This window comes from Lotus japonicus, chromosome 5 (genome assembly GCF_012489685.1).
Source record: "Lotus japonicus ecotype B-129 chromosome 5, LjGifu_v1.2".
Classification (NCBI taxonomy): Eukaryota; Viridiplantae; Streptophyta; class Magnoliopsida; order Fabales; family Fabaceae; genus Lotus; species Lotus japonicus.
Window position 1 is genome coordinate 3,350,615 of NC_080045.1, and position 18,572 is coordinate 3,369,186.

An 18,572-nucleotide genomic window follows, 5' to 3' on the forward strand; every position below is an offset into this window, starting at 1 on the left:
CCATAAACATCATAACAAGGCCCGAATCTCATTCGTCCTATCAAGCTTTCTCAAAACTCTCAAAATAAAATCGGCATGACCTGCCCGCTATTCTCACGATTCAGAATCTCAGATTATAGTGCAAAAGCAGAATTAACTCATCAAAATCAATCAACATGTCATATGTCAATATCTTAAGCAATAACCACATAGCACTTAGCATATAAGGCATGCACCACACATCCTAAATTACCCAATTAGCACTTGGCATATAAGTCAATCTCAAAAGCATTCAGTAGATTCATCATCTACATTGTCAGCCGAAGCCTCAGAAAACATTTTTCAATCACACACAATCCAGTGCATAAACAGTAAACAATGTCGAAGGCATCGACCCTAAGCATTAACTAGAGATTCAGTGAGATGCCCTCACCTGAAAGTTCTCCAGAATGATCAACTAGTGCTTCCTCGCTCTCAAAGTGTTGGTCCTCGGGGAAATCCTCAAAAGCACCTTTACAATAATATCACAGAATACTATCAGAATCTATCGGAAACTAAGCTATTGATACTTACTAAGGTTACTCGAAGTAATCTATACCCTAAGGTACGATAAACTAGCGCGAAAGACAAGTTTTCGGAAAAGGAAATTTTCCTCCTCCCCCCTAATAGGGCTCGGCCACTTTGTGCAATTATGGGGCTCGATTTTTCTTCGATCAAACTTGGTTCCTATGCTTTTATAAGCCGTAACTAAGGGTATTCTGAACTCGGAAAAATTATCGGATCAAAAACTGTCGCAGGGGTATTTTGGTCATGATTTTTAACTTAGGATTTTTCAAAACTGAAATCCCAAAAATAAAATTTTGCAGGGACGTCACCAACGACGTTTATGACAACTAATCCTACTAGCACTAAGCTAAGGCGATAGTTTTCAGCCTAAAGGTTGAAGCTTTACACCAAAAACTCCAAAAATGGGTATTTTAGGCTCAAATTGATTCCGGCGGAATTCCGGCGACATAACGGAAAATCTAACCCGGCAGAAGTGATCTTGGGCGCATAAGGAAGAGGTTTAGAATCAGAAATGAAAGATTCAGGATAGTTTTGCAAAAACCCATAAACTATCCGCTCAGAAAACTCTACAGAAAAGCTATGGAAAAAGCGATCAGAGGTAAGGATTAGCGACTATACCTCGAAGCCTTGAAGTAGCAACTGATTGATCGACGATCAAGCAAACGATGAAGAAAAACTCTTCTTCCTTCTTCCTTGTTCTTGGCCGCGGTTTTGGGAGAGAAAATGGAGGAGAATTTGTGTTTTTCTTCCTTTCTTTGCTATATATAAAGGTTGGAAATTCGCGGGAAAATGAAAGTTTCGCGAATCTGATTTTTCCGACTTCATTCTCCATGAATTAATAGATATGTTTTGGCAAAAGAGTTCCAAAACTATAAAGAGGTCTTCTTGTATTTTTGGCAACTAAAGCATAGTCGGTATAAAACTATTTTACCCGATAAGTTGCTTTTTGCATCGAATGTCGGAATGGAAAACTTCCTTCGGAAGAAAGATTGAAATCATCAAGAGAAATGGGTGTACGCGTGTGGAATATTCATTTGAAGCTCTGAATAGAAAAAGTCTTCATTGTCGAGAAATTCTAGGGTTTTGAAATACCAGGGATTCGGTTTCGGCAAACTTCCGATGATTGGAATCGGACGTTCGTAGATCCTAGAGTTTCGCCTCGAAACGATTGTGATATATGGAAAAAGAGAAGTTCTAACATTTCTCTGAAGATTTTTGGAATTAACTTCCGTCGAGCCTAAAAGTGAAAATTAGCTATATACTAGGGTTTCTGACCTAGGTTTAAGCGTAAAACGATCGTGCTATAACTTTTATCGACTTCAATACGAACCTTAGACTTTTCCTGAACTTTCTCCTTCATACATTTATTTCATTTACTAAACTCTTGTTCAGGTTTCCCTTCGCCATGCATCAAACCTACTGGTGAATAAGAATTTATTCACTTGGTATAAACTGAAAAACTTGGGCCTTACATCCATGGTATGCCTCGTTGCCCAAATGGTTTCCCTATGCCAAGGTGCACCCGTGAGCTCTCATGTCAAAATTTAGGAATTCTTGCCCCGATGATGGATTTCTCAAGGATAACCTATTCAAATTTGGGTGGAAAATATCAAGTTGAAAGGGACACTTGGATGGCCATGCCATGCCTCGTTGCCCAAATGGTTTCCCTATGCAGAGGTGCCCCCGTGAGCACCGATGTCAAAATTTGAGAATTCTTGCACCGATGATGGATTTTCCAAGGCTAACCTATTTGAATTTGGGTGGAAAATGTGTTTTTAAGGGAAATTATCAATATGGAAGGGAAACTTGGATTGTTATGGCATGCCTCGTTTCCCAAATGGTTTCCCTATCCCTAGGTGCCCCGATAATGGATTTCCCATGGCTAACCTATGCGAATTTGGGTGGAAAATGAGTTTTCAAGGGAAAATATCAAGTTGGAAGTGCAACTTGGATTGTCATGGCATGCCTCGTTGCCCAAATGGTTTCCTTATCCAAAGGTGCCCCCGTGAGCTCTCATGTTAAAATTTGAGAATTCTTGCCCTGATGATGGATTTCCCAAGGCTAACCTATGCGAATTTGGGTGGAAAATGAGTTTTCAAAGGAAAATATCAAGTTCGAAGGGACTCTTGGTCTGCCATGCCTTGCCTTGTTGCCCAAAGGGTTTCCCTATATCAAGGAGCACCCGTGAGCTCCCATCTCAAAATTTGGGAATTCTTGTCCCGATGATGGATTTCCCGAGGCTAACCTATGCGAATATGGGTGGAAAATATCAAGTTGGAAGAAACACTTGGATTGCCATGGCATGCCTCGTTGCCCAAATGGTTTCCCTATCCCAAGGTTCCCCCGTGAGCTCTCATATCAAAATTTGAGAATTCTTGACTCGATAATGGATTTCCCAAAGCTAACCTATGCGAATTTGGGTGGAAAATGAGTTTTCAAGGGAAAATATCAAGTTGGAAGGGAAACTTGGATTGCCATGGCATGCCTCGTTGCCCAAATGGTTTCCTTATCCCGAGGTGCCCCCGTGAGCTCTCATGTCAAAATTTGAGAATTCTTGCCCCGATGATGGATTTCTCAAGGCTAACCTATGCGAATTTGGGTGGAAAATGAGTTCTCAAGGGAAAATGTCAAGCTTGAAGGGAAACTTGGATTTCCATAGCATGCCTCGTTGCCCAAATGGTTTCCCTATGACAAAGTGCACCCGTGAGCTCCCATCTTAAAATTTGAGATTTCATTCCTCGATGATGGATTTCCCAAGGCTAATTTATGCAAATTTGAGTGGAAAATGAGTTTTCAAAGGAAAATATTAAGTTTGAAGGGACTCTTGGTTTGCCATGCCTTGCCTTGATGCCCAAATGGTTTCCCTATCCCAAGGTGCACCCGTGAGCTCCCATTTCAAAATTTGGGAATTCTGGCCCCGATGATGGATTTCCCAAGGCTAACCTGTGCGAATTTGGGTGGAAAATATCAAGTTGGAAGGGACACTTGGATTGCCATTGTATGCCTCTTTTCCCAAATGGCTTCACTATCACAAGGTGCCCCCGTGAGCTCTCATGTCAAAATTTGAGAATTCTTGACCCGAAAATGGATTTGCCAAGGTTAACCTATGCGAATTGGGGTGGAAAATGAGTTTTCAACGGAAAATATCAAGTTGGAAAGGAAACTTGGATTTCCATGGCATACCTCGTTTCCCAAATGGTTTCCCTATGCCGAGGTGCCCCCGTGAGCACCTATGTCAAAATTTGAGAATTCTTGCAACGATGATGGATTTCCCAAGGCAAACCTATGCGAATTTGGGTGGAAAATGAGTTTTTAAGGGAAAATATAAAATTGGAAGGGAAAGTTGGATTGTCATGGGATGCCTCGTTGCCCAAATGGTTTCCCTATCCCTAGTTGCCCCCGTGACCTCTCATGTCAAAATTTGAGAATTCTTGCCTCGATAATGGATTTCTCAAGATGCGAATTTGGGTGGAAAATGAGTTTTCAAGGGAAAATATCAAGTTGGAAGGGACTCTAGGTTTGCCATGGCTTGCCTCGTTGCCCTAATGGTTTCCCTATGCCATGGTGCACCCGTGAGCTCCCATCTCAAAATTTGAGAATTCTTACCCCGAAGATGGATTTTCCAAGGCTAAACTATGCTAACTTGGGTGGAAAATGACTTTTCAATGGAAAATATCAAGATGTAAGGGACTCTTTGATGGTCATGGCATGCCTTGTTGCCCAAATTGTTTCACTATGCCGAGGTGCCCCCGTAAGCACCAATGTCAAAATTTGAGAATTCTTGCACCGATGATGGATTTCTGATGAGCGATATTTTACCCACTTTTCATAGCCTTAATTTGTCATTATTAAAGATTATTCGTATTTAATTGACCTTGCTTGACAGTGATTTCTATTATTTTGTCTAATTATGTTCATTATTATTTTCAGGTCTTATTTGACATTTAGGGCAATTTGGAGAATTGCAGAATGAAGATTTAATTGTGCTAGAGTGAAGATTGTATTTTAGGAAATATTAGGACTTAATTTCGGAATAAATTAAGTTTTCTATGTTTAAGATTCAAACTTATTAAGTTTGTTATTTTAAAACTTTATCTTTAGGATTTATTGTTATCTTCTAGGATTTGATTTTGATTAGGATTTGTGATCTCAGCTCCTATTTAAGGGTTTGTGCTGAGACAAACAATTACCTTTTACCTTCTGTTTATTATTCAATATAATTTTATTTTTCAGTTATTATTAGAGCTCTTCTAGGGTTTATGTTTTTATTCCCTGCTTCCTCCAATTTAATTGCTGAATTCGCCCCATCCATGGAAGGCTAACTTCCTTCGAACGAATTCCTTTGCAAAGTATATCGCGCTCTTGAGGTATAGTGATTAATGGAATTCGCCTGATTAGTTTTCTTCATCTCTACTTCTTACTTTGGTTTGCTTAATTCCTTATGATTAGAAATAGAAGATGATACATGTTCGCTTAGTTCATGTTAGGTCGTAACCGGTGCTTAATCGCTTAGTTTAGGAATCTGTGAATTAGTTATCGCTTAGTTAATTAATTCTCACGAACTAGGAAACTAATAACAAGAATTGATCTTTAGATACCCATGATTGAGCAGTGATATACTGATCAAAGGGATTCGTTCGTCTTTCCTTGACAATATTAATCTGTTTTTATTTTCTGCTAGTCTATTGAAACTGAATCACAAAACCCCCCTTGAGTGTGTGCGTTTGTGCATTTTAATATTGAATCTTTGTTGAATGATAATCCTTGGGAAACGACCTAGGAGTCACTTCCCAGTTACTACAGTTTTCTTAATTAATTATTTGTATCGGGTACGGCCTCGATCAATTTCCCAAGGCTAACCTATGCGAATTTAGTGGAAAATTAGTTTTTAAGGAAAAATATCAATTTGGAAGGGAAACTGGGATTGTCATGGCATGCCTCGTTGCTCAAATGGTTTCCCTATCCCTAGGTGCCCCTGTGACCACTCTTGTCAAAATTTAAGAATTCTTGCCCCGATAATGGATTTCCCAAGGCTAACCTATGCGAATTTGGGTGGAAATTGAGTTTTCAAGGGAAAATATCAAGTCGGAAGGGAAACTTGGATTGCCATGGAATGCCTCGCTGCCCAAATGGTTTCCCTATACCAAGGTGCCCCCGTGAACTCTCATGTCAAAATTTGAGAATTCTTGCCCCGATGATGGATTTCCCAAGGCTAACATATGCGAATTTGGTGGAAAATGAGTTTTCAAAGCAAAATATCAAGTTCGAAGGGACTCTTGGTTTGTCATGCCTTGCCTTGTTGCCCAAATAGTTTCCCTATCCCAAGGTGCACCCGTGAGCTCCCATCTCAAAATTTGGGAATTCTTTCCCCGATGATGGATTTCCTAAGGCTAACCTACGCGAATTTGGGAGGAAAATATCAAGTTGGAAGGGACACTTGGATTGCCATGGCATGCCTCGTTGCCCAAATGGTTTCCCTATCCCAAGGTTCCCTCATGAGCTCTCATGTCAAAATTTGAGAATTCTTTCACCGATAATGGATTTCCCAAGGCTAAACTATGCGAATTTGGGTGGAACATGAGTTTATACGGGAAAATATCATGTTGGAAGAGACACTTGGATTGCCATGGCATGCATCGTTGCCCAAATGGTTTCCCTATCCCAAGGTGCCCCCGTGAGCTCTCATGTCAAGATTTGAGAATTCTTGCCCCGATGATGGTTTTCCCAAGGCTAACCTATGCGAATTAGGGTGGAAAATGAGTTTTCAAAGGAAAATATCAAGTTGGAAGGGACTCTTGGTTTACCATGGCTTGCCTCGTTGCCTAAATGGTTTCCCTATGCCAAATTGCACCCGTGAGCTCCCATCTTAAAATTTGAGAATTCATGCCTCGATGATGGATTTCCCTAGGCTAACCTATGCAAATTTGAGTGGAAAGTTTTCAAGGGAAAATCTCAAGTTCGAATGGAAACTTGGTTTGCCATGGCCTGCCTCGTTTCCCAAATGGTTTCCCTATGCCAAAGTGCCCCAGTGAGCTCTCATCTTAAAATTTGAGAATTCTTGCCCCGATGATGGATTTTCCAAGGCTAACCTATGCGAATTTGGGTGGAAAATATCAAGTTGGAAGGGATACTTGGATTGCCATGGCATGCCTCGTTGCCCAAATATTTTCCCTGTGCTGAGTTTCCCCCGTGACCTACCATCTCAAAATTTGAGAATTCTTGCACCGATTATGGATTTCCCGGGGCTATTCTATGCGAATTTGGGTGGAAAATGAGTTTTTAAGGGAAAATAACAATTTGGAAGGGAAATTTGGATTGTCATGGCATGCCTCATTGCCCAAATTTTTTCTCTATCCCTTGGTGCCCCCGTGACCTTTCAAGTCAAAATTTGAGAATTCTTGCCCCGATAATGGATTTCCCAAGGCTAACCAATGTGAATTTGGGTGGAAAATGAGTTTTGAAGGGAAAATATCAAGTTGGAAGGGAACTTGGATTGCCATGGCATGCCTCGCTGCCTAAATGGTTTCCCTATCCCAAGGTGCACCCGTGAGCTCACATGTCAAAATTTGAGAAGTTTTGCCCCGATGATGGATTTCCCAAGGCTAACCTATGCGAATTTGGTGGAAAATGAGTTTTCAATGGAAAATATCAAGTTTGAAGGGACTCTTGGTTTTCCATGCCTTGCCTTGTTGCCCAAATGGTTTCCCTATCCCCAGGTGCACCCGTGAGCTCTCATCTTGTTCCGTGCTAGAACATAGAGAGGGAAGGTAGTACCCAAAGTGTGAGGAAAGTGATGTGAATGCTTAGAGAGAGAAGCTTTAACCGCTTAGAGAGAGAAAATATAACTAAATTTAAATGCTATTATTTCTCAAATGAGCTAAGAGTCCCTTACAATTGGTATTCCCCTCCTATTTATAGAGGTGGAGTTGTGCTTTGGCGCCCTTATCCTATCTAAATGGGCCGGTTGGGCCTCTGGAAGGGAGGCCCAAGGTCCTGACGCATCCCACGCCCAAGGTTGAGTCTCCTGGGCGAGGGACCTTGGAGTCTCGCCCAGTGCACAAGTCCACAAGACACCGAGCTCGAAGCATGAGAGCTAAGTGTGTCTTTAAGTAAGAAATAAGGCGAGAGCCCTAAGGACGCTGACTAGAACTTTTAAAAACTTAAAATCTTGAATTAAAAAACAATGGCGTACATGGCTTGATAAATAAAGCCTTTGCAATCAACACTTTGTTGCCTCTCCAGCCGCGTCCTCTTCTTCTGGGCGACTCCAGTCCACAAGCAGGCTTGTAGCGACGGCTTTTAGTCCGCCCGCCTCAGCATAGTTACGCACGTGCCTCGAATCGTGATACTTTGTCGTGTGTTGTGTCTGCCCCACGCGACGTGCCTTGAAGTGACGCCAGGGTCAGTAAATCCACAGAATCTCAACCGCTACCCTTGACGTGTCCTTTCCAGTCACTTCACCAACTTTTGACAACTTGAATTTTAACCAATCGGCAACAATCGTTGCAACTTTTCATTTAATGCATCTTTCCCACTCCCCAGAATTTCGCAACTGCAATCATGCCATTTTCTGACGTCATGGGGCACAACCTCTCTTTTTCCTCCATATCTCTCGGTAACCGTTCACAACATCTTCTAACACGTTCCCTTCAGCACGTCATTCCCCGCTTATAAAAGCAATATCTTACTAACCCCTTTCATTCCTTTACGATTACAAACCTTTGCTTCTTCATCCTTACGCGAACTTGTCCAGTGTCAAAATAACCTTTATTCCTTGCACTCCCTCTGCAAGACTCCGAAGCGCCAGACCAAAAGTTCCAAACGTAATGTCGTCGCTGCCACCCCTCTACGGTGTGTTCCTCCTGTTCCCCCGCCCCCTCCAGGAGGCATTCCTCTTGAAGAAAAAGACATTATTGCCTTCCGAACGAGGACTTGGAAATATTTAAGTGCTCCCACCGCGAGGGCTTTGCCCGCCGGGACAATGACTAACCAACGGTCAAGTTTAGAAAAGGAATCGTCCATTTGGGAGATTTCCATAGAATCCGGCGGATTTCGTCATGAGAAACCTCTTGACAAGCTTCTGTATGTCAGTGCCTGCTCACCCCTTGAGCGCCCTTGGCTTCATCCTCAAGCCGACTTCGTGGGTGCCCCTCACTTTTTTTACGTGTATGGGTATATGTTCACGAATTTGAAGATTAAATTTCCTTTTTCCCCTTTTATCTGCTCCGTTCTTCACAACATCAATGTGGCTCCTAGTCAACTTCATCCCAAAAGTTGGGTTTTCCTCCGGTGTTTCGAGATTCTCTGCGACGCGATGCACCAGGAACCTGAACCTTCGACCTTCTTTTATTTCTATCGCGTATCTGTCCACCCCTTCCTGCTGCGCAGCTGGGTTTCCCTGGAAGCTAGGCCCGGTCATCAGCGCTTCAACCCTATCTGACCTAGCATCACCATCGATTTAGCCCGAAAATTCTTCAGGGTTGTGGTGTCCCACGAATATCCCGAGGTTTTTACACACACAGATGGCACCGCTCGATTTCCTTTCTACTGGACTCAGGGCGCGCGCCAAATAGTTGACTCGTCTGAGGACTCCCTCACTCCTGAACATAAAGCTGTTATCGACTTTCTGGCCCGTCTCGCTGTTTCAGACTGCTCTCGCGTGATTGGTAGATCTTCCCCTTCTACCCCTCTCGTTCTTTCTATTTTCTACCAGCTTACCTTTCCTTTTTTTCACTTTCAGGACAAACTCACCGTGCCAATGGGGAGCTTCTGGCGGCCTTTGAGAAGAAAAATAACGTTTCCTTTCCCCCTCGAATAAATTTGAAAGGCGACAAGGTGTCTCTGTTGAGAATCCAGGCGAGCGGTAAACGGCCCCTTGGCGAGGAGGATCCTTGCCCTTCCCCGAAAAGGTTGAATTCCAGCGAGCCTTCCGGGACGATTCCAGCCCAACACGGTCTTGTCGACGGTTCTCTTTCCCGTCCAACAGTTATTTCGTCGCCGCTTGGTCCAAACCTAACGTCTTCCGCCAACGCCCCTCCTCCACCTACTCATACTTCCACCCCCTCCTCAGGGTCTGTGAGTCGGGGATTCCCGTATTCTTTAACTTTGACATCAGCCCAAATGGTGTGAATGGACGAAGTTGTTAAGCAGCGTGGCTTGGATAATGTCTCCGAAAGGGCTGTGGCGGTAGTGCTCCACGCGTTCCACTACTATAGGCTCTCCGCGCAGGATGCTGACGAATTGCGATCCGAAGTGGCGCGCCTCCGCGCTCTCAATTCTCAACTTGCTGAGGATTGCGAAGTGCTCGCCGCTCAACTGATCGCCAAGGAAAACTCATTTTCCAAAGAGCTAGCCGAGCAGTCCGCTCGTGCTGAAGTTAGCTTAGAGTTTCGAGATAGGAGGATTTCTGAATTGGAGAAAACTCTTGCAGAGCTGTGGCAGAAGGTGGACCAAATAGCTTTGATGGAGGCCGACCTTGAAAACCTTTGATCTGACCTTGCGAAGAAAGATGATCTTTTATCCTCAGCGAAGACTCAAGCTCAACTTGACGCGAAGGCCTTAGAGGAAAAATTGAGGCCAGAGGCTGCTGTTGCTGCCGTTTCTGAACGAGGCCGAGGCTTTTTCCTCGCCAAAGCCCAAGTCAAACATCTTCATCCACTGATTGATCTTAGCCAGATCGGGGCATTTAAGAGGGTTACACCGACAGGATTGGTCGGGCCCGACGATCCTTCAGGCTTCGTCGCCGAGCTTTTCCTGAGAGAAGAACACGTAGAGCCAACTCAAAATGTTAGGAGTCCCTAGATTATCTTTGTACCAAGGGTCTCCTTTTTTTTTTTTAATGAGAACCCCAAGTTTTAACTGCTTTTGCTATGAGTCTTAATTGCACGCCTCCCGTCGGGAGATAAACTATGCGGGACGTTCCTTTTAGGGAATTTCAAACGTCTTCCCAAGTGCTTATTTTCCACGTTCCAACGGTTTACTGTTGACCACCGGCCACGAACGCTCAAGCCTTTATTGCGAGTCGCGTTCCTTTCCAAGAACAACTCCTCGTGAAACTGCTTCCCTAATAACTCTCGAAACACGTTTTGAGGCTATAAATAGAAATTAAGACATGGCAATCCTCACTCTTCACCTGTTATCCAAACCTACAATTGACATGGCATCCTACACAGCTCTCCTCAAAGAACTAAGAACAAAAGCTTTTGATGAAGATCTTTTTATCAACGTTAGGCATCCGGAGGATCCCAACGTTTACAACCTGACCAACAAGCTGCTGGGAATGGATTTGAGTCCAAAGATGGTCGTTATCCTCAGAAATTTCCTCTACTTCGTGGAGGAGATTCAAGAGCTCTGCCGGCGGGAGCTGGATCTGCCGGAAGAGATAGAAGCAGTGAAAACAGCTCTGGAGACGGCGGAAGAAGGTCTTGAGAAGCTGGAGCTGAGCCGAAGACTGTGCAACCTAGAGTATAGGCAATACTGTTTGGAGCATGAGAGGACAGAGCAACGCAGAGAATGTAGGAAAATGAGGAGAAATCCTCCCTTTTAAATGTATAAAGTCAAATATTTGAATAAAAGTTTTGTTTCCCGAATTGTTTTGACGTGCATCATTATGAATCATACGAGCAAACAAATAACCGAGTTAGTAAATCGTCACGACACAAACAGATAAATGAAGGAATAAATGAATAATTAAATGAGCGTAGGATAGTTAAGCGGGCGAGGCGGGCAGCCCGCTACTTATCTTCGCCTTTCTTTGATCGCCGCTTAGTACGTGTTTTCAGTGCTAGTCTACTAGTTTTGCACGAGTAATTTTCGAGGTGGGGTCTTACAGTTGCTCGGGGCCCAATGGCCATATGAGTTTACCCAAGACTTTTAGCCTAATTAAAAATGCTTCCCGCATTTCGGGAAGACTCGACTCGCCCATATTACGGGGAGGTTCTTTGGATAAATAGCTTATTCGCGCACACCGCCAACGGGTGGCGGCGGGAAGCTCATCCGCACACGTCGCTTGTAGGGGCTACGGTCAGCGCCGGACTTTCCGGAGCAATCCCCAGACATCAAGGTCGTGTTGGGATCGCCACCTTCAGGGAATTTTTCCCACCAGGCTGCCGTCTCAGTTTATTATTGGACTGGACGAGGCCCCAGGGTCCATCGCCCAGGAGCCCTGCCTTAGGTGCGGGACGAAATTAACACCTTTGGGCCCTTCGTCCCGAGGCCCAACTGACCCACTTGTGCATATAAGAGGCGCGAAGGCCCAACCCCACACCTATAAATAGGGGACGGGAACCAATTGTAAGGGACTCTTAGCTCATTTGGCAATAACAAACATTGAAATTCAGTTATATTTTCTCTCTAAGCAGTTGGGAGCCTATCTCTCTAGGATTTCCGATCGCTCTTCACACACTCTTTGGGCACTATGCCTTCACTCTATGTTCTTGGCGAGAACATTGGCGCCGTCTGTGAGGATCGGTAGATTTCGATTCCCGGACAACGTGGATAGCGGTTTGGAAGAAGGGGTCAAATTTCCTGTTTCCTGTGTAATTTTCTTGAATAAAGCAGTGATCGTCATTAGAATCGATTCGATGGAACGATATCGTCGATCGCGCGGAAGATAGTTAACGCGTGCGCACGATCCACCATGGCAAGGCGTAATCACGCAGGAGCGGGACAAGCAGGGGACATTTTTACTGGAAAATGCGAGAAGCACGCCATTTCCAGACTTGGAGGTTAGCAGCGGTTGGCAGAAGTTGATCCGTGAAGTTGTTAGTCGACTGAAGCGACAAGATGAGGGAATTACCCCAATGGATGCGGTGTTAGAACCTAGCGGTTTACACGGGAAAAGTTACCAAGATCCCACGGGGAGAGGCAGGATAATGGGCGGCTGGTGTGTTTATCATCAGGTTTCTGGTCATGATACCGAGAAATGCAGAGCTTTACAGCATGCGGTTGAGAAATTGATCGCGGCGGGAAAAACTGTTAAGCCGCAGCGCAACGTACCTTCCACGGCTAAAGACATAGGCACAATCGCCGGAGGCTTTGGCGAAGGAGGAGTCACTAGTGCCGCACGGAAGCGATACCTCAGAACGGTGAATGCAGTCGCGGAAGCACCTTTCGGTTTCAACATCCGGATATCACATTTACGACTGCTGATTTTTTCGGTTTGAAACCACATCTAGACGATCCGATTGTGATCTCCCTTCGGGTTAACCGCTTCAACGTGCAATGAACGCTCCTAGATCAGGGGAGTTCAGCAGATATCATCTACAAGGGAACGTTTACGCAGCTGGGAATAGGGGAAGGAGACCTCGTCCCGTATGAGGGGACCTTAGTCGGATTCGCGGGCGAGCGAGTGTGGGTGAAAGGGGTTATAAATCTTGACACCACATTCGGCGAGGGGGAGAATGCCAAGACATTCACCATAAAATGCCGTAATCTCGACAGCTCATCTAGCAATAAAATACCCGCTGGCGAGCGGGCGAATAGGACGGGTTATAGTGGACCAAAGGGTTACAAGGGAGTGTTACTACAACGCTGTGGAACGATATGGAAAGAAGAATGCCTCAACAGGACATCATTGTAATGAAGTCGAGGCTCCGGACGAAAGTTTGGATCCGAGGGGCGATGGGCGAGTCAACAGACCCACTCCGATAGAGGAAACCAAAGAGTTGAAATTTGGTGAGAAGATACTCAAAATAGGGACTAGGTTAAGTGAGGACCAAGAGCAGCGGCTGTCAAAGTTACTGGGAGAGAACCTAGACCTTTTTGCTTGGAGTCACAGAGATATGCCCGGCATAGATCCAAATTTTATTTGTCATAAATTAGCATTAAACCCAGGGGCGAAGCCGGTGACCCAGACTCGGCGAAGAATGGGCGATGAGAAAGAAAAGGCGACCCAGCAAGAGGTGAACAAGTTGCTTGCAGCGGACTTCATCCGCGAAAAATCAAGTACCCTACCTGGCTGGAAAACGTAGTGATGGTCAAAAAAGCGAACGGAAAATGGCGAATGTGTGTGGATTACACAGACTTAAATAAGGCATGTCCAAAAGATTCCTACCCTCTACCCAGCATAGATAAACTGGTGGACGGAGCCTCGGGAAATGAACTCCTAAGTTTATTGGATGCATACTCGGGGTACCATCAAATTAAAATGCATCCGTCGGACGAGGATAAAACGGCTTTCATGACTGCATGGGTGAATTACTGTTACCAAACCATGCCGTTTGGTTTGAAGAACGCGGGGGCGACGTATCAGCGACTGATGGACAGGGTGTTCGAAGGTCAAGTGGGGAGGAATATGGAAGTATATGTTGATGACATGATCGTTAAGTCAGTTTTGGGGTCAACTCATCATGACGACCTATTGGAGGCCTTTGGCGAAATCCGGAAACACAACATGCGCCTCAATCCGGAAAAATGTTCTTTCGGAATACAAGGGGGCAAATTCTTAGGTTCCATGATCACGTCAAGGGGAATTGAGATTAATCCGGATAAGTGCAAGGCGATAAGGGAGATGAAGAGCCCAAGCAACGTGAAAGAGGTGCAGCAGCTGACCGGGCGAATCGCAGCTTTGTCTCTTTTTCTCCCTCATTCGGGTAACAAATTTGCTCCGTTCTTCAAATGCCTTAAGAAGAACGCGACATTCAAATGGAGTTCAGAATGTGAAGAAGCTTTCACTCACCTCAAGGAAATGTTGTCAGCACCACCTGTCCTCTCGAAGCCCACCCAAGGTCTTCCCCTTCACCTGAACTTTTCTGTGGGCGACCACGCGATCAGCTCGGTAATCCTCCTGGAGGTGGACGGGGAACAGAAGATAGTCTACTTTGTAAGCCACACGTTTCAAGGAGAAGAAGTAAGGTATCAGAAGATTGAAAAGGCGGCGCTCGCTGTCCTCATCACCGCCAGACGCTTGCGACCTTACTTTCAAAGCTTTCAGGTAAGGGTGAGGACTGATCTTCCTTTTGTAAGATCAAGATTTGGTCATGTGGTACAACTCTATGTTTTGATGATAACAAGTATTTATTTGTGGATGAACAATTATGGTACTCTAACGTTTGTCTTGAGTGTTTTGACAAACAGGTTCTGATTCTGATACCAGAAGATCTGAAGATCAGAAGATCTGAGGATCAGAAGATCTGAGGATCAGAAGTTCTGAAGATCAGAAGATCTGAGGATCAGAAGTTCTGAGGACCAGAGGCTCTGAAGGTCCAGAGGCTCTGAAGGTCTAGAAGCTCTGAAGGTCCTGAAGCTCTGAAGGACCAGAGGCTCTGAAGGTCCAGAGGCTCTGAAGGTCCAGAAGCTCTAAAGGTCCAGAAGCTAAGAAGTGAAGACTCTGAAGTCCAAGAGTAAGCTGGTTCTGAAGACCAAGTACTTTCTACTCTGAGGTCCAGAAGCAGAAGTTACGAAGGTCAGAGGATCCAAGCTTCCCTCTGACTCTGATCACCGAGCTTCACAAGTTCCAACATGAAGCGTCGTCAGATCAGAAGTCAATGGTTAAAGGAAAATGTCACTATCAAGAAGTACAAGAGCAGTGTACTATTTTGACAAGCCTACCTACCAAGGTTCAGCCACAGCAGGTTCTGGAAGTTCCAGAAATGCCCTCCAACGGTCATATTCTCTCAACAGAAATATCCTTTGCACCTTGGACTATTTAAGGCTGAAGAAGAGAAGAAAGATAAGAGAGAGAAACCAAGAACTGCAATACAAGAAAAGATTCAAGCCTCCACTTTCTTCATCTGTTCTTATTTAGTTTACACTTAGCTTATTCAGAAGCAAACCTTTGTAAACACCAACCTCAAACAGTTGTTTGATTTTCCTTAAGGGACCGGGTAGGTCAGTATCCTTAAGAAGACTAGGATCTGTGTATCTTAGTGGTGATTCCTTAAGGGACTAGTTAGGTCAGTATCCTTGAGAAGACTAAGAGAGTGAATCTTAGTGTTTACTAGTTCATTGTATTGTTAGTCACTGAGCAGGTTGCTAGTGCAGTTGTAACAAACTCTGAATAGTGGATTGCCATCATTCTAAGAAGGAAGAAATCACCTTAACGGGTGGACTGGATTAGCTTGAGGGATTTATCAAGTGAACCAAGATAAAATACTTGTGTGCTTTTCTCTGCTCTAAATCATTATCCGCAGCACCATCTATCTCAGATAAACCGAAAAGATTTACTTTAAATCTTAAAGGGAAAGTTTTTATATCCAAAACTCTATTCAACCCCCCCTTCTAGTCGTTTTTCACACCTTCACCTTTAAGGCAGGTGTTGCAGAAACCAGATTTGTCAGGAAGGCTCGTCGCACGGTCGGTGAAGCTGTCGGAGTACGGATTGTAGTATGATAAACGGGGGAGAGTTGGGGCACAGACCTTGGCAGATTTCGTGGTGGAATTAACGCCTGAAGAAGGAGAAAGAATAATCACACAATGGACACTGTTCGTGGATGGTTCGTCAAACGACAACGGAAGTGGAGCCGGGGTCACATTGCAAGGACCTGGGGAATTGGTGCTGGAACAATCTCTCAGGTTCCAGTTCAAGGCCAGTTATAACCAGGCAGAATACAAAGCTCTGATCGCGGGATTGAAGTTGGCAATCAAGGTACAAATTGACAATCTGTTGGTAAGGACAGATTCACTGTTGGTGGCGAACCTGGTTAATCGGGAATTCCAAGTAAAGGAGCCAGCTTTGATAAAATACCTATAATGCGTACGATCGCTTATGAGTCGGATAAAGGAAATTGTGGTTGAGTATGTGCCAAGAACGCAAAATCAAAGGGCTGATGCCCTAGCCAAGTTGGCGAGCACCAGAAAGCCCGGAAACAACCGAAGTGTGATTCAGGAGACGCTCACCAACCCCAGCATAGAAGACGAACTGGTGGCTTCAATTGATCGCCAAGAAACTTGGATGAACCCCATCATTGATATTCTAGCGGGGGAGCCGGGCGACGTGGTGAAATACTCGAAGGCACAAAGGAGGGAAGCATGACATTACACGTAGCTTGACGATATCCTTTTCCAACGAGGATTCACTTCACCCCTCTTAAGGTGCCTACACCCGGAAAAGTGCGAAGGTGTTATGACAGAGGTTCACGAGGGGGTTTGCGCGAGCCACATTGGGGGAAGGTCTTTGGCGAGCAAAGTCCTCAGGGCAGGATTCTATTGGCCCACAATAAGGAAAGACTGTGCATAGTTTGTAAGGAAATGTGAGAAATGCCAACAATTCGCGGGCTTTTCCAGAGCCCCACCGGAGCAGTTGGCCACGATCAGTTCACCATGGCCTTTCGCCATGTCGGGAGTAGACCTCGTCGGGCCTTTTCCCACCGCCAGATCGCAAATGAAGTTCATTCTCGTGGCGGTGGACTATTTTACTAAATGGGTGGAGGCTGAACCTTTAGCGAGCATAACAGCAGCCAAGATAATAAGCTTTTACTGGAAGAGGATCGTTTGCCGATTCGGTGTACCGAGGGCGATTGTCTCGGATAATGGGACACAGTTTGCCACCAACCAAACCAAGGAGTTTTGTGATGAGATGGGAATTCAGAGGAGGTTTTCCTCGGTAGAGCATCCGCAGACTAACGGGCAAGGGGAGTCGGCAAACAAGGTCATCTTGCGTGGTTTGAAGCGGAGGCTCTCGGAGGCCAAAGGAGCTTGGCTGGACGAGCTACCGATTGTAATATGGTCATACAACACGACACTGCACTCGACCACGGGAGAAACTCCGTTCAGGATGACTTATGGAGCAGACTCTATGCTCCCCGTGGAGATAGACAACAGTTCATGGCGATGGAATTAGACCTGCTGTCGGAGACCCACAATGAAGCTCGCCTCAGGGAAGCGGCGATGAAACAGCGAGCAGCGGCTAAGTATGATACGAAGGTACGACCAAGAGAGTTGCAGGCAGGGGATTTGGTGCTTAACAAGCGGACAGGGGTCACGGGAAACAAGTTAAGCCCAATCTGGGAAGGACCCTACAGGATCTTGAAGGCCTTGGGGAAGGGGGCATATCACCTTGAAAGCTTGGATGGAAAGAGGATACCAAGATCGTGGAATGCTGCTAGTCTGAAATACTACTACAATTAGCGAAATAAACGAACCGATGGATCCGACGCAATGATCGGCAGCAGACTACGCAAAAGAAAATACTTTTGTACTCTGTTCAAAGAAATTATTGGCCAAAAGTGCCCGAATGGTAAAAACAAAGACACGTTCTTGTTCTCCATCTCGGGAGTTTGTTAACTATCACGTCTGATTGAAAATACAAAAATTGTATCCAGCAATTTCAATCACACTGAATTGCGGTGAGGGCTCGGTGGGAAAAATTCCCTGAAGGTGGCAATCCCAACCCGACCTTGATGTCTGGGGATTGCTCCGGAAAGGCCGACGCAGCTCGCCGTCACTCGTCGGCGATGTGTGTGGATAAGCTTCTTATCCCTATAATCTCCCCGAAATATGGGCGAGCATTGTTCAAACTAGGCTAAAAAAGACTCGGGCAAACCCATATGGCCATTGGGCCCTGAGCAATTATAAGCCCTCGCCTAATAAGGCTGGCGAGGTCACACTTGATCTTACGAGAAATATGCGTGTGAAAGAAAGCCTCAGTTCAAAAACTTAGCCAAGAGCCCTAGTTGAACCTAGCACACCATCAATGTCGTCCGACATAATTCAGAAATTAACAAAAGCGGGGGGAATGAGAGAGTAAAAACTAGAAAACATTAAACCACGCGAAAAACTTAAGGATAACGACAAGTAAAAACGACAATAAGTTAACTTAAAGTTAAGATACAGTAATCCAGATAAAGAAAGAGCATTGTTCCTATTTATGTTTTCACTTATGATTGAACAGCATCTCCGAGGTCAACATCAGCAACCCCCGGGGGGTCTTCAGAGCCTTCCAGTCTAGCAGGTGTAACCTTCTTGAAAACTCCCAAGGAATCAAGGTTGATGTCAGGATGAAGGTGCTTGACTTGAGCCTTGGCGATTAGAAAACCCCGGATGCGTTCGACAGCTGCTGTCTGGGCAGCATCTTCTTTCATTTTCTC